A 13,158-nucleotide genomic window follows, 5' to 3' on the forward strand; every position below is an offset into this window, starting at 1 on the left:
GTTGTTAATAACATTTCAGACAACTGAGTTGATTGTTATATTCCCTGTTTCCTAGCTGCATAACTGCTAGTTAATACATTGATTGAGCCCAGTTTACGACGACAAAGTATGTCGTTTTATTACAATGTTAACTTTTGCCTCTTCTGAAGGGTAGTATAACTGTATAAGCATTCTACTTTAAATTTGTGGAAATACGAGTATTATACCGAAATTCAGACAGCCTCCTTTTTGCACCGGAGCTTCTAGGCCCGACAGTTACTCATATTTTCGAACTTGAATATTTAACGGACGTGATTTGAGATAAGGAAGCATGTATAATTTTAAGGGTTGGATCAGGTTCTTAGTTTCCATTGTCGGTCTCTTTAAAACCTTCGGGTTCAGAGAAAGGGGACGTGGATTGTGGAATTTGTGTGTTTGTTGGCTTCGCAAGCTGTTACCATTTCATGCTGTGTCTTCAGAATTCAGATGGACGCTATGGCCTCACAATATATTATGAGATATATCACAATTTTGTCAGTAAAGGTGACAGACCAAGTTATTCTTGCGCCTAATTAATTTAAGCGTTAAGCCATAAGGGAGTGAAGTTAAGCTCCAGCGCTCTTGGGCACTAGATGGAGGTGAGTGGTTAGAATCATTCCACTGCCTCTTTAACCCCAGTGAAAGAGGCCCCGCTAAATTTTGGATAGGAGGGTGGTTGACTCCCAGGGCTGGTTTGTATGTTGAGACAATTTTTTAACCCATCCCGGGAATCGAACCTCAATTCCCCTGTAGTCCATCCCGCAATCTAATGACTTACCGACGTAGCTGTCCCGGTTTGACGGTGCTGTTTGTATCTGCAATGTACAGGATGGAATGTTAGGATGATTGATGAATTTGAAAGGATTTGGGAGGAAAGCAGCATGGCGTAATCTAGGTATTATCCCGGAATTTTCCTGGAGGGACTAAGGAAAAGCACGAACAATCATGTCGGAACGGGTGATGTCTCTGTCGAGTTTGGATCCGAGAATATCCTGGATACAAATGCAAAGCGTTGCCGCTGCACTTAACAGTAACATGCTCGGTGCTCTGTGGATGGTATCAGCGAATACTTTGACTGACCAGTCTCCGTCAGAAGACAAGGGGCAGTCCTTCAGTCTGAAGGTAGACTGTTGGGATAGAAAAACCATATCATAAATTTATATAATATTCCTGTGTTACGAAAATTTATGTGCTGCATCAGCCTTGACACTCTCACTAGCTCGCTCGCTCTCCCGCTCATTCGCTCATTAACTCACTTCGTACCTCACTCACCCCCTCCCCACCCCCCACTTATTCATGTTGGTACTATCCATCGATCTGTGGGTTAGGCTGCCTCTCTCCACTATTCCACCTGGCTTCCCTTTCTCTTGTTTGTCCGTCCGTCCGTCAGTACGTCGTGTCAACCTTTGTATGTCCATTTTGTTGATACAGCCTTGAGGATAGTTTCATTTAGTTAATTAACTACGCGAGGCGTGGTGTGTGTGTGTGCGTGCGGGGGGGGGGGTTGATGAGTGCCTACTGGAATTCCATCATTCGTGTCCCATAGTAGCATACACAGAGTTTTAATTAATTAATAATTATGATCAGAAATACGATGTTCCCGCTGGAATTCGGGCTGCTCACTGACGACATACCAGCATTCAGGAATGAAGGACAAAAACATTGCCCATGAATTGTGCCTTCAATATGGGTACCATGAGACCTATAGACTGAATTTGGGAATGGTATCATTGTAGATCTGCGCTACAAGTGGCTGGAATGAGGCGATTTGTTGATAAGCCTCAGGTTGCAACCAGTGAGGGACTCGAAATTTCAAGTTTATGTATTACTGCGAATGTAAGGCACTCATTAAATATGACTGTGGGTTAATGTTACATTGAATTGGGTCCTCCTTGTGAAGGTTAAACACTACTTTGCCTCTTATGGAAAATAAATGTTCATTAGAGTATTCACCGGAGCCCACCACTGAACCCTCTCCTGACTTACATGAAACAAGCCTGACCTCATTTCTTTAACATCTGTTTCGTGTAATATTGTTTTACCATCAACGCGTTCTCGTCTCTTCACGCCTTTCAGATAAACTTTCAATGAATTTGTCACTCCATTCTCCATTCTTTGTCCATCTCTTCCTTGTGTTCAAGTAAGTTTAATGATAACTGGTGAAAAATGCAAATAACAGCTCTCCTCACCTTTTACTGAATTAGCTAACCACTGCCAACGATTAGCATGACGTTGCACCTCCCGAACTTCTTTCTGAATTTCTTAGATCGTGATTGTAAATAATGTAGTGTAATGTTTCTGTTGTGTTTATTTCAGTTAGTACAACTTCTATAGAAAGCGGACGGCACGGGCTCAATTCACACCATGGCGACATTTTCCTTTTCTACACAGCGTCTAGGCTGGATCTTGGGGCCACTACGCCTCTTATTCAATATGTAGCAGGGTCTTTTTCCCCGGCCTTAAAGCGGCTTGGGCGTGAAGCTGACCACTCAACTCCATCTATTGCTGAAGTGAAGAATGGTGGAGCAGTGCCTCCGCTCTTCCATATGTCATCATGATATAGTGCTTAATTAATTAAGCAAAGTGACATCTTTACCATTTTTATAACTTCTGTATAGGTGCAGTTTATGTTACTAATTTACTACATGTATCGGCCTTTTGGCCATCATCAGGTGTAAATTTTCACTGTTGGCTGCACTGTTGATACCTTACATTGGCCACTGTGATCACTGTCTACTTGTGATACGTTACATTGGCCACTCTAAGGACACTGGCCGATGTACGGGTGAGCAGTACGACCAGAAGTCAATGTGTGTACCTGATGATGACCGAAACATGCGATAGATATTTAAAGTCTAGCATTACAGAAGTTTTGCTGACCGTAACCTCTGTCTGCTCTTTTCCTTTCACTGTCTCTACATCCCCCTTGGGCCCTGGCCTCTGATTTTCAGTTTCATGATCATATTTACAGACTACAGGACTCCTTGGACGAGTGATCGGCTCATAGCAAGACCCCTTCCTAAACACAGGACAACACAAACACGGAATAAACGCATAGACACAACAAACATCCATGCCTTGTGTGGAATTCGAACTCACGATCACGGCTTCCGAGCGAGCGAAGACAGCACATGCATTGACAGCTCGGCTACCGTGATCAGCATGTCTCCTTATACCCGTTCCTAATATTCTTGGTTTATTTGGTTTTCTTTGCAGCATGCAAACTTGTTATGTTCTGTGCCTTTGATAATATGGAATCTTGAAGGTTATAATAAAGGGGATGAAGTTAATATTTAAGCACTGGTATGAGTACTGGTGTGTTTATACATAGTTCCTTTGATAGGTTCAGTGACTGTTAACTAACAGAAATGTACTATACTCTAATCATAATATTCATTTCTGATTTTTAATTAGGTTACTAGACTGCTCCAAGGGGGCACGCGGTAGCGTAGTTGGTTGAGGCACTATGCTGCAAGCCGGAAGGTCGCCGGTTCAGATCTTGATTAAGTCATTGCATTTTTTCAAGTGACCTAATTCTTCCAGCCGCACAATGTCCCTGGGGTCGACTCAGCCTGTGACAGAAATGTGTACCAGGAATTAATTAAAATAATTTTCCTGGGGAGTAAAGCGCGGCTGGCGCGTAAGGCTGACAACCTTACCGCCATCTTTGAGCCTAGATCAGCCGTGTCAAACATGCGGCCCCTCAACTTTTACAGCTAATTGATATTACAATTTTAGTGTAAATATTTTTTGTAAAGACAATTTTCCAACAGACCAGACGACAAGAAGTCTCACGCAGACATAAATTAGCAGGCTGCAAGAAATTCAATGTTTTGTTATTTCTAATACAATTTCTTGTGTGATCTGTCTTTTTACATATTGAAAAGTTGTTTGATACTTGTCATAAATGGCATTCTCTTGCTTTTTAAAACTGTAAGATATGTGACTTTAGGTAATTATATTGAAATTATTCCTAAATAATAAATAGAATTAAATTTCCTTTTATCAAAATCTAATGTATATTTCTATTTTGAAGTGCGGCCCTGGACTATTATTTATAGGGCTGAGGTGGCCCTCTGTACAAGTTGAGTTTGACATGCCTGGTCTAGATAATGTGGGACCCTCAGCGTCTCACAACCATGTGGTCCTTCACGGGCTGTTACAGAGATAGCTTTACCTTTTTTACTTTTTACTAGACTGCTTCATTCATGAAGCAGAGCACAATTATTTTCTGATTTTATTTCATTGACGTACTACGTAGACTAGCCAAAATAGTATCCACATAATTAAATTCAGATCCTGCAAGAAGTGCTTCTCAGTCAAGCCTAAACCCGACCTTCACTCTAAGTTAAGTACGTGCACCTGTGTTTTCTTATCCGGCCTAGTACATAACGTGCCAACCCGAACGGAATATCAATTCCGCAACTGTCAAAGTAGGTCAGTGGGTTAAGTAAATATTTAGCATAGGTTAGAGCTTCGTATACTGTCTAGTATGTAGTTGTTTGCTTTAATCTTCAGTTTCGTTAATAGGATTGTACTTGGAGATTAACCGTGAACACGAATGTGTGTCAAAGTGGTAGATTCATTAGAGTTAATAAAATATGAGTTTTCATTTATATGTCAAGGGAAATACTGAAATATAAAGTTAAGCTTCATAATTCTGCATACCAAATAAAGAGCCTAATATTTAATTTTAAAATGCTCTAATTATGTTCGATTACACTCAGGATGAAGTCCACCGTATAATACTCCGGAGAGAATACAGCCCTTCTGAAATGTATTTTTTCTATCCCAGCCAAGTAGGTTCCTCACAAACCTTTCACGTGAGAATGGAAACATGTCCGCTTTCCGAAACACTGTGTTCCTTTCAAAATATTAGATGATGGACACAGTCCAGTGTTAACACTTATGTTACGAAGGATTTTCTCTGAGTAAAGAAAGGTGTTAACTCAGTATTAATGACATTGTTGTAGGTTTTCTCGGAGTATTTCGGGGTTTTCCTTAGCAGTGCTTCATTCTCTCGTCATGGACTGGAGCTGATACAATAGACATATTTGCAAACGCCGTAGAGAGACATTGATATCTCACCGTAAGCCGAGAATAAAATTCGTCTTCTATTTCAGTTCAACTTCATGTAGAAAACAGTTATTTTAATGATTAATATGAATTTTAATCCCCTGATGTGTGAAATACGTTTAATAATGTTTATAAATTCAGTTCCTATCGCACAAGAAATTAGCCGACCCTCCATTTTAAAGGCCAAGCGGTTAATGGTGTTTAGGGTGTTTAGGGTGTCGCGTGTTTGCTAAGTAACGCAACAAGAAATTTACGCGGGTTTCGGATTTGGCGAAGACGTTTATTGGACTATCGCGTTTTACACTCACAGGCACAATTATTCATATTTATAACTTCGGCAGATGTTTTCTCTTCACTATTACAATTGGTTGCACCGCTGATCTTGGTGAAGTATCTTCTGCTCTGCTCGGAGCTCAACTGTCCTTGGTCCCTCGTCAGATACGAACTCACTGCTGGTCTCTTATCGGATACGAACTGTTATATCCTGCACTCGGACTGAATAAGGAACACCTTGGCCATGATATGTATGTATTGGCCGTCTTCTAGTGAACTCAGTCTCACATGTCACTTCACTACATGTTTCGGCATCACTGTGCCATCCTCAGGTGTGTTATTTACGTCAAGCTATTGCATTGCTCGTCATCATGTGGCGAAGGGTTCATTTCGACCGCTGATATGTCACGAATCTCTTGTTTCCGCGGGAATATATTTCGTTACAAATAACGGTGGAAACCCCACTGTTACAATTTTTTCTCCGTGGCAACGATTTCCTAGGCATTGCTGTCTGGGAAATACTAGCCGTTGATTAGTGATGGACGTTTTATAGCCCGGCTTTCAGGCAGCACGTCACAAGGGAAATAAACTTTGTTCATAAAACTATACGAAGCACATAAATACACCGTTTGGATAAGTTTCGGAGATTATGATAATGGAGATTGTGGTCTTTATGTTAATCAGTATAATGTAAATAGCTAAATCGAACCTCCGAACGTTTTCGCAAAACATACTTTTAAGGAATTCTTCTGATACGAGTATACAGAAGTGTTCATAAGGAATGTATCTAGAAGCTGCTGCAGTCAGATCTCCATGCAATGTCAGAGAATGGGACGATTTACTCTCCCCTTCACTTGTCTCTGTGGACGAAGATGCGAGATATTCATTTGTTACTCTTAAGGAAAACTCATTTCATTTCTACTACTGTAAGGTAATAGGTTCCATTTCAGATCTCATTTGGAGCGATTGAAGCAGTGACGCAGACAGAGACGGAGCGAGAGCATTAAAAAGTAGCATTACCTTTCATTTAACAGAGTAAAATTAATTATTTTTCTGTCTTTGTTACAGGTAAGTACACGGAGATATTTTCTGAGATGGGAGAACTCTAAACGACGACAGTTACAACTGAAGGTAGGAGAGAATTATGTTGTGCTTGGCCTATTTTTCCTAACATTACAACTCTGTACTTACCCATCGCGCAGTTAAGGTGGATAAGGGATATTAGAGGTGAAGCTCCCAACAGTCTTACACTCTGCTAATCGTAATTAGGTTGTCAGGTTGAAAATAAGGCCGCATTGACCCTTGAGAAACCCCTCTGTAATCCAACGAAAAGAAAATGGATGGACCCCTTGGCATGTTGCCCCATCCTTGGAATTGAACCCAGTAGACCAACCGATAGCCAACGGCCACACCATGTTGAAAATTTCGGTTCCGTACAATCACCGGAGTTAAGCAACATTGGGCATGGTTAGTACTTGGATGGGTGACCGCTTGTGAACACGACCTACTGTTGGCATTCCTTTATAGGCCGACCACAGTGGCCGCGCGGTCTGAGGCTTGCTCGAACGCTGGGATCGTGGGTTTGAATTCCACTCGAGACGTGAATGTGTACGCTTTTATTCTGTGTTTATGCTGCTACATGTGTATTTAGCGGCCTTGCGATGGGCTGATCCCCGGTCCAAGGAGTCCTACCGACTGCATAGGTTAAGAAACTGAGAAAGCGGCTAAGGTCCAAAAGGCTATAGAACCATATATAGAGAGAGAGACCAGCCTATATGCAGAATATTTAATGATACATTATCCAGTCTCTTTTATAAAATACTAGGGTCGGAAAACTGGCAATGAAATTTGTTTTGGCATGGTAATTTATGTTATAGTACTGAAACATTGGTTCCTTAAGCGAGAGACCGAGTCACCGAATCGGAGTTCCACAGGTTATAAACCTACATATTTTTACCTTGGCGTGGGGTTGCATTCTTATTTTATGACCCTAATCCTATGGTAAATCTTCAAGAACCCAAAGTAAATCTCATTATCTGCTTCTAAGAGGCCGTTCGTCTTCCTTGATACACCACGTTTCATGGTGCTTTGTCATCTATCATAGCGCTCCAACACCCGCCCCTCTTTTAAACAAGCCCTTATATTCTCTGTGTAGAAATAATTTCCATTTCAAATTCCGCCATCAAGAATACGAATTACATACGATAGCTGGTGACTATAGAAACAAATTTACATCCCCCTGCACTGCCTCAAGTCCCTAAAGCCACAAGCGACACGATACACTCAGAGCAATACATCTCCAGGACGTAACACAAATGAGATAAGCAGAGTCTGCGTGGGGCCGTGATGTTAGATGATCTGATAAACTAGTAAACATGTGACAAAATGAAATCAACTTGGCATTTATGTAAATGGCGAGTGGACCTCTTTATATGCTGTTATATGCTGGAACTCAACTACTGGAAAGCTGAAAATTCTGGTTCCTATGAATCTCTGTATCTAATTCACAGCACTCGTTTGTCCGTCACGCCCAGCATATCGGCAGCAGTTTATTTTACGACGCGCTCAATATCAAGATTATGTAGCGTCGATTATAGGATAAAAGTGAAACAGACCCTGGAGGTCCATAGGAATGTGAGACGTCGAGAATTCCACATTTTTCTAGACAGCCGACTCACAGATGGCCCTGAGGTTGTCACCCTTACGCGCTGACTACCTTTTACCCCCAGGAAGATTCCTGATACTTATTTCTGTTAAAGACTGAGTCGACCCCAGGGTCATAGTCCGGCTGGAAGGATTAGGTCAATTGAAAATTCCAGTGGCTACATCAGGAATCGAACCGCGACTTTCCGGTTGGTAGCATAATGCCTCAACCAAGTACGATACTCCCCTATACTCATGCTTTCACATATGCTGCCGTTAAGTTTTATAATTTTCATTTTATGCATCCTGTTGTGTTATAATATACAATTTCTTTATTAAATAATTTTAATAAAGAAATTGTTAAGTTTTATGTGTACCCCATTATGAATTAAACCTTTTGCTAAAGAATGAAAGAAATCGGTGTTCAATAATTGCTTTTCCACCATAAAAATCTCAATTCTGCCTGTCAAACAGCATCAGAGAACAAAATTGAAAGCAAATTGAAGGAAAGCGTGTTGTATGGACCCACAGGAGAAGGTCATCATAATTCATGACTTCAAAGGTTGTAATCACAATATTTCGCTTGTCTGAGGCGCCATATGAATATCTTTATTGCGAGTAACCGTAAGGAGGGAGCAGTTCGAGGACAACAGCGTAATACCCAACCCGCGAGGAAGGAAGTCTGGATGCCATCGGAACCGGAAGAAGTGTCAACCCAGCACTACGTTGATATACCATTCGCGAGGACGATCACAGACGCCACAGACTCGTCCCCTCAGAAAAGTAGCTAGAGATGAGCAGCCGTAAGGAGGGATCAGCATGTTGTGATTACATGGGGAAGTGCAAGTCAGCGGTAATCCAATGAGGACATTAGCACAGAATTAGTAGACCCTCCACGGTTAGCAGCCGTAACCCAACGACGTCTAGTGGAGATATAGGAGACTAGGTGTGCTGCAATACGAATATGTAGTTGCGTAAAACTCTTCTAGTCATCTGTAGTTACGAGTTACAAGAGTCCGATAAATCGAATTAGCAATCGAAACCCCGTGTCTAGTCACTAACACGTGGCAGTATTTTATATAAATGATAAAACCAGAGCGTGTCAACCGGTTTGAAGCGAAACGTTTAAATAATTTCTATTATAGTACATGTAACTAATGCTTAATGCAGTAAAAACGCAGCCATATTAATCTTCTTTTGTGGCTGCAGAAACCAAGAGATTGGGCCTTCTGTTCCTATTCAGGATATGTCCTGTCACAAAGTCATATCTGTGGGAGAAATGCAATTGAAAGTTTAAGGATAGCGATACTTTTCATATTCTGTATTAAAGTTTTACTTTAACCTTCAGTAAATACAAGTATATTCTAACCTTATCTTATTTTCTTGACATTTATGATCGTCCGCCTTGTATACACCTATTTTCATCTCCTCTCTGCCACTGTCTCTTCATACCGGATGGCCCTCCTCATATTCCCCGGTAGAGACACAAATTTCCTAGAGGCCACAACGTTCGAATTGTGTCTGAGATCCACCCATTTCTGCCGATACCCGGGGTGGGCGTGGGGGTTAAAGTGGAAGGAGCTTCGTCTGGATTACTTATCTTTACTTAGAGCGAAGATATTTGGAGGTTTACCGCAACACCCCCTGGATACCTCTAGAGCGAGTTTATGTAGAATAAGGAACACCTTATTTCCGCAATACATTATTATAATTATATACACATATATAAATAAATAAATGGATTANATGAATTCACCTTGCTGTCTGTGTTGTACCCGCCTCTCTACCATTGTTGTTGTTGTTGTTGTTGGGGGGGGGGGTTATGAGATTGCCTTGCTGTCTGAATGTCCCTCCTAATTTTTTGCTTTTCTATACTGTCTGTGCCGTATTAAAGGAAATAAGCGATTAGTACTTCCCAAACTTTTTTGGCTTTTTTCCTTATTCGTGCTCATTTTGTAAATGACCTTTGGGCTGTTTAGATAGCACGTAAATGAATAAGAAATGAACTGAATTGAATCACCATCATCATCATCATCATCATCATTCGCATCAGCCTCGTGACTATCTAATTAGCTGATCATCAGTTGTAGCTGCATGTCCCTTGTAGTGGTCATAAGCAGAATATTAGCTAGCGCTTATGTCGTGCACTCAGTTGTCCAGTGGAGCCCTGTTCGCTGCATATGACAGGTACGAATATTCCAGTTCGCACTAGAAACGGAACGTTTTGGCTTTCCTAATTGGATTTGCAGCGATAAGGGAGGGGAGGCTGTTGTGAATATGACTGAGGTATAAACTACATTTCCGAGTATGTCTCAATGGACATTATTTCCCTCTCAAGGATGAAACGGTTAAAACAATTTCCGAACACGTCGTTACTGTCTGAGAGATTAGTTGGTTGAAATGGAAGTTGAAGACAAAGTGTAATTGAGTTTTATTGCTTTTTATTTCTGTTTACAAGGTATTCTGTATGTTAACATGAATAGTCGGACGCAGAGCCTTAGAGAACAGCGATACGCGACATGAACCGTATTTCAGAACGTGATGATTTGGTGGCTGTGACACCATTTAGACTTGTAAGTGGATACCGATGCTGCAAAGAATTGTGCTAACTCCTTCTTTGTGGTCTTCCAAAACTTCGGTAATCATATGCAAGTCTTCAGGATGTAACAATGAGAAACAGTCACAACCTTCATACCTGAACCGTCTTCATAGTCACCGTCATAAAAACCTCAACTCTTAACAAGTAGAAGATATGATTCGCTTTTAAACTGGCCCTTTCTTAATCTAGATTGTTCTTCCCGATGCATTGAGGCGATGTCTGTGCACACTATCTTCATGTGAGGGTTGCCCCTGGAGTGTTTCATCTCTTACGAATGTGCTTATCTCTTTTTTTTTTCTTGGCACTACAGCCCCAGTGGGCCTAGGCCTACTTCCATGAATTTCTCCGTTCTCTTCGGTTTTTCTAGATCTTACACATACGGTAGGACTCCTTGGGAGAGTGATCAGCTCGTCGCAAGGCCTCTACCTGTAGACAAACACAGAAAAACGCACACAAACATCCATGCCCTGAGTGGGATTCGAACCCACGATCCCGGCTTCCGAGCGAGCGAAGACAGTACATGCCTTAGACCGCTCGGGTACCGTGACCGGCTTATCTCTTTAACACTGCCAATATAGCGAGGTGTGGGTCTGCAAGCAATACACCACTTTGGTTATAATGTGAGATACAGTGGCTTCAAAACTACATTTCTCATTTCTCCTCTTCTCGCAGTTCTGGCGAATCCTTATGTCTTGCTTCCATTTACATTTGCACATTATTTTACTAAAATGAAACTCAGAACACAAGAAAGGTGACATTGTTTTAGTAAGAGCATCATGTACGTGTATATTGTTTCTAAGGGCCGTGCCATAGCTCAAGCGGTTAGTCGCTGGCTTCCCACCGGATTCGAGCCCGGGTATGGTCAAGTAGGATTTGTGGTGGACAAAGTAGCGCTGGGGCAGATTTTCTCCCAGTACTTCGGTTTCCCCCGCCAATCTTCATTCCACGAAATTCTCCACCATCATAATCACCTGGGGCAGGTACAATAGGTCAATCAGTGGCCGACGTGCCAAGTGGACCCAGCTGGACTCCACCGCTCGCTAAGCAAATTAAAAAAAGTAGTGTATCTAAAATGAGAATTGATGAGAAAATAATTTTTATTCAAGATTTCTGAAGAATATTCTGTTATTATTATGCTTTATTTAAATTACGGGGTTTTTAGCGGTACAAAAAACAATATGAAAATATTGTTCCTGTTTTGCTTTCGTCTTTGTTCGTCTCACCAGTTCAAGAAACACTAGAAGGACAGGCACAAACATTTTACACATCCGTCACACAGGTCAGGAATTTTTACATACTTGCAGAGGAATGCACACCCTGAGCTTTAAAGGAACAGATCGTAAGAAGTAACCATTATTTTGATCACGAAGAAAAACAAAGAATATTTCTGCTAATTTTCCGACAATTCAATTTCCTAACCCATAGTTTTCCCTATCCGCTATTTCTTTTTAATTCTAGTTGCTTGACGTCATAATTCTTTTTTCTCTCCGAGTCAGTTGAACAAGAAGACAACTGTGGTATCAAAGGGAAATGAGGCTTCAAAAGTATTCTTTCTTAAAATTTTTATCCATGGGAATTTCTCGTAGAATATTCCTGCCACTCTTAATGTCATTAACCGGATGCAAATCAAGAACGAAACTTTCTATATCATAGATATCATTGAGACAGGGGAAGCGTTCTGCATGTTAGGGACCATGGTTCGACGAAGAGTCTTGCCGAAGTTCAAAGGAATTGTTGACGTAATAAAATAGAATATAAAACTTGGATTCATGGACATGAATTGTGAAATTAACTTTGTTTCTGATTAAACAACCTGTCTTTGAATAGCAGGATCACCTGGAATATATTGCCATGTAGTGCATTAAAATCAACCGGCTTTCCTGAGAAACATGTCTCCATCTTCAGGTTCGAAAAATAAGCCGCGTAAGAAAAATATGTTCCTCCGAAACGTCGGTTATTTTCAATAGACTACGCGACGTTATATTCCAGAAGATATAGCTGTTCTTAATCACTGCTATGAGAGCCAAAATTCCTAAACAAGTTAAAATCTCTCTAAAATAAACTTGTTTGTTGCTCCTGGCTTGTGCTGTGTGGTAAAAGGTAAAGAAAAAGATGAGGCTATCCCTGTAACAGGCCCTATGAAGGCCAGTAAGGTTGTGAGACGTCGAGGCTCCGACATCTTCTCTAGACAGTCGGCTCACAAATGTCGGTAAAATTTGTCAGCCTTACATATCAGCCGCTCTAGACCTCCCAGGAAAATTCCTGGTACTCATTTCTATTAGAAGCTGAGTCGACCCTTGGGCCATATTGCAGTTGGAAGGATTAAGTCAGTTGAAAAATAATCCATCCCATCGAGACTCGAAACCACGACCTTCCGGTTTGTAGCGTAGTGCTTCAACCAACTACGCTACCGCGTGCCCCTGGTTTGTGTTGTGTTTGTATTTTTAACAATGTCTACAAAAACATGTTCAGTGCAGTTCCATTTTAGATCAATTAATGAAGTTCTATGTACAGCAGAGGTAATGCAGTACATGACGGGAAGAGGGGCG

The 13,158-nt window shown here is 41.2% G+C and overlaps 1 pseudogene; it reads left to right on the forward strand.

Moving 5' to 3' along the window:
- Positions 1 to 6,765: 6,765 nt before the first annotated feature.
- Positions 6,766 to 6,883, forward strand: LOC111862347 (annotated as a pseudogene).
- Positions 6,884 to 13,158: the final 6,275 nt, after the last annotated feature.

The sequence above is a fragment of the Cryptotermes secundus genome, unplaced genomic scaffold (genome assembly GCF_002891405.2).
Source record: "Cryptotermes secundus unplaced genomic scaffold, Csec_1.0 scaffold408, whole genome shotgun sequence".
NCBI lineage: Eukaryota > Metazoa > Arthropoda > Insecta > Blattodea > Kalotermitidae > Cryptotermes > Cryptotermes secundus.